Source organism: Cricetulus griseus, chromosome 3 (genome assembly GCF_003668045.3).
Source record: "Cricetulus griseus strain 17A/GY chromosome 3, alternate assembly CriGri-PICRH-1.0, whole genome shotgun sequence".
In the NCBI taxonomy this organism is placed as follows: domain Eukaryota; kingdom Metazoa; phylum Chordata; class Mammalia; order Rodentia; family Cricetidae; genus Cricetulus; species Cricetulus griseus.
In genome coordinates this window covers 281,968,888-281,973,154 of record NC_048596.1, presented here as the reverse complement: position 1 = coordinate 281,973,154, position 4,267 = coordinate 281,968,888, and the positions used below count along the sequence as shown (strand labels likewise).

The 4,267-nt window shown below is 42.9% G+C and overlaps 1 long non-coding RNA gene across 1 annotated transcript in view; it reads left to right on the top strand.

The window, feature by feature from the left end:
- The window catches only part of LOC113835042, a 6,191-nt gene extending 2,511 nt beyond the window's left edge, over positions 1-3,680 (top strand). The window contains exon 2 of the long non-coding RNA XR_003484155.2: positions 3,491-3,680. This is a non-coding gene — a long non-coding RNA (uncharacterized LOC113835042). The remainder of the gene's footprint in view (positions 1-3,490) is intronic.
- The last annotated feature ends 587 nt before the right edge of the window (positions 3,681-4,267 follow it).

Here is a 4,267-nt window from a genome sequence, read left to right as displayed (position 1 = left end):
TCCTGAGTTCAATTCCCAGCAACTGCATGATGGCTCACAACCATCTGAAATGAGATCTGCTGCCCTCTTCTGGCCTGCAGGGATCCATGTGAACAGAACACTGTATACATGATAAATAAATAAAATCTTAAAAAGAAAATAGCTAAGACAGAAGGAAACACTGAAATATAGAAATGTTCCTTATCCTTTATTTTTTAATGAAGCCATTCCCAGAACTGGCCCTATCCCCTACCTTTTAAAACTTTTGTAATTGTTATTTTCTCATTGAAACATCCATTAGACACCTAGGCAACAACTCTGAGCTGCTTCTGGGGACAAAAGAATGAAGTGATGAGTTATGGTTCCTCCCAACACACACACACATAACTTTCATATCTGTCACCATGGTCATTTGTTTGGATAATACTGTGTGGCTTCAGGAGAAGGCCAACGGGTACCTTATATATAGTCAGTATCATATTCACTTGAATATTAAAATCCTCTCCTGTGAGGTTGAAATTTGTTGAGAATTCTCTTAGGATACACTCATTACCACCCACCCACCCTTTTTTTTTTTCTTTTTGCCCTTACAAATTGTTGGGCCCACATATTTTACTATCTTTTGCTTCTTCCAAGTTTCTGACCAGTCAAACCCTTAGCCACAGACCATGAAATCAGTATGTAGAGTATCTAGCCATTTCCCCTTCCAAGAAAAATGAATTATAGGACTTCCCTCACACTGTCCTGTAGGGACATTCCAGACAAGCAATGCAGTAATGCCACTGTTACTCTGGTGCTGTGTGCATAATGTTCCAAACCCACTGAACTGGACCCGAGTTTTCTCTTAGAGCTGGAGAGAGTAACAGGACCACGGGCCATCAGCATCTAGAACATGTTCCTGCATAAGTTACTGGTACTTTATCAATCTCAACCATATGCACAGCTTCCATTTGGTCATATTTTAGGTCATGGTGGATCAGACAACACCCAGTTTATGGCGAACAACTTTGTTCACAGGGTAACTAGATGGTGCACCACCTACATAAAACAACTGACCTGGAGAGATAGCGTGGTGGGAAAAACCACTTGCCGTGTAAGGGCAAGAACTTGAGTCCAGATTCCCCAGAGCATACACAAAACCAAGTAAAGTAGCACATCCCTGTCATTGAAGGGCTTCTATAGTGAGATGGGAGGTAGAGACAGAATCCCGGAAGCTCCCAGGCTAGTTAGTCTGCCTTACTTACACAGGGGAGAGCATAAGACCCTGTTTTTTAAACAAGGTGGAAGGGTAAGATTGGCGTCCAAGGTTGTCCTCTAACCTTCACACATGCACTACAGGACATGGACATACACACAAGATAATAAGAACAGCTGTTTGCAGAGAAGGACTTCTTTTATGGTCCAAAGCCTGCTTTACCACTAGAGCTCTGTCAATACTTCATTCCTGTCTTGTGTGTCACGGAGATTTGGAACTGTTGGATCATATCATCCAAGTGGCAGAACACCATGGACATCAGCCCAAATCTGTTGCAAAGCCTTCGCTCATCTGGACTCAGTAAAAAGCCAAAGCTTTGGGGTTATTCAAGACATGGGCCATAGTGTCAGCTAAATATGTTGTCTTCACAATCCAAAGGGGTCCCAAAAGTGTTTGGTATTTTTTTATGGCTGTCGGAGAGGATAGATGCAGCAATCTCTTCACTTTGGAAGAGACATCTCTCAACATATGCGTGTAACTAGACACATAGAACTTTTACTGAGGTGAAAGTCACATGACATAAAAGCCTTGTGAAGATGGCCCTTACTAGTTCCAATCAGTATAATGTCATCAAGTGTCATAGACCAGTGTGTCTTAGGTAGGGAGAAGCAATTAAGAGCCATGAGGACTAAATTATGATAGTGCTGGAGAGTGGACAGGCCCCTGAGGTAGATCCATAAATGTGTAGCTAACTTTGCCAAGGCCAATGACTCCGTGGGGTTGTTTGTAAAACCAGATTTTACAAGGGAGTTCATAGATAGACGTTAAAGGAAGCTGACTATCTGTAGAGACTCTCCATCACCCTGTGTAGTGTTAGGGTCAGCAAGAAGATCTTACACGATAAATGCATTTCAATTTAGATGCCTTCTGCCTCAGCTTTTACACCATAGTGACCAGAATGCCTAACATGCCTTTTAAGGGAGGAAGGATTCATTTTAGATCGCAGTTTCAGAGGAGCATAGTCCATGATGGTGATAGAGCATAGGAGGACAGAACAGTTTGTTTCACAGAAGGAGGAAGCAAGAAGACTGCTGCTCAGCTGACTTCAAACTTTTATTGTATCTAATCCCTGAGTATATGCTATGGTGCCATCTACAATCAGGGTAGGTCTTCCTACCTTTAGTCTTCTCTGGAAATGTCCCCCTGGACACACCATCTCTTAGATGATTCTGTTTTTATTTTTGGAATTGGGGATGGGATGTGGGTGTGTGTTTGTACAGGTGTATAAACGTATGTATGCAGCAGTGTATGTTCATACAGAGGCCTCAGGTCAAAGTTTGGTGACTTCCTTAATCACACTAATATTTTATTTTCATATTTATTTTTGAGACAGGGTCTCACTGTAGTCCTAAAAGGCTATGTAGAACTTGGTGGCCTTGAACTCACAGATTCACCTGTCTCTGCCTCGAAATGCTATGATTAAAGACATAGTGCCATTCTCAGCCTCCCCGATACTTCTTTTTCAAAGATTTTATTTGCCTGGTGGTGGTGGTGGTGGTGCACATCTTTAATCCCAGCACTAGGGAGGCAGAGGCAGGCAAATCTCTGTGAGTTTGAAGCCAGCCTGGTCTACAAATCGAGTTCCATCCAGGGCAAGCTACAGAGAAACCCTGTCTTGAAAAACAAAACCAGGGGCTGGAGAGATGGCTCAAAGGTTAAGAGCACTCACTGACTGCTCTTCCAGAGGACCCAGGTTCCATTTCCAGCACCCACATGGCAGCTAACAACTGTCTGTAACTCCAAAATCTAACACCCTCACTCAGACATATATGCAGGCAAAACAACAATATATATATAAAATAAAAAATAATTTAAAGAAAAACAAAACCAAAAAAATCAAAGATTTTATGTGTTTTTATTTTGTGTGCGTAAGTGTTTGCCACCATGTGTCAGTGCACTATATGCATGTAGTGCCTACAGAATCCCAAAAAGAATTCTGGATCCCTCTAGCATTGGAGTTACAGATGGTTGTGAGCCTCCCTGTCAGTGCTAGGAATTGAACTTGGGTCCTTTTCAAAAACAGCAAGTGCTCTTAACCAGTAAGCCATCTCTCCAACCCCCACCTTATTTTTTGAGACCGGGTCTCTTACTGAACTTGGATCTTGTTATTTTGGCTAAGCAGATTGGCCAGTGAGTACCAGGGTTTGGGTACAGACATGTGCATGTACTGCAGTTGACATTTATGTCAACTAGGGGGTCCAATCCTCATGCTTAAGTTGCAGGCACTTTACCATGTATCTCCCCTGCTTCTCCTAGGTGATCCAAAACCCTCCAAGTGGACAATAAATATTAATCTGCTCAGCAGTGTTCCAAAAGCAGTTCCGGCATCTCAGGCCTATGTTCCAGCATCGCTATCAAGCTGATAGAACCCTTCCTAACCCATTGAACCACCATGTTGCCTCAAACATTTCTGCTTAATAATATAATGCCAGTCAGCTTTGTTTGATGTGCCTTTCTGGTCCTTTCACTATAGCCTGGCATCCTTACATCCATTTCCCACACTTGATTGGAGATGATGCAGTTCTTTGGAATAGTGTTCATCTCTTCACAGATCATACATTCTACTTTACCTTTCAGGGAAACAAGGCTGGTGTACTACAAAGACCATCAGTATCTCTGGGGTGGTACAGGGGTGAGGTGCAACTAGATACGTAGAACTTAGCCTGGAACTTGCTATGTAAACCAGACTGGCTTGCACTCACAAGGATATATCTGCTTCAGCTTACCAGACACTGAGATGTAGTGTGGACCACCATACCAAGTGAGGCCATCAATATCTTGCAGGGCCAATATCTCATGCAAGGCCACTGCAGAGTTTCAGATACAGCAAGCTTAGCCTCCCATATGAGGAGGGCAAACCTGCTTCCTCTGGGATAGAGGTACAGAAAATAATGTCAGGTGTTAATCCTCCTCTGGTTTTTGGACCAAACAAAAGCCACTTTGGTTTTTTTGAGGCTGTTTGTAAATAGCCCAGAGCTCCCATGAGGGCTGACCACTTATAGCAAGGCAATCACTTTACCCCCTGAGCTATCT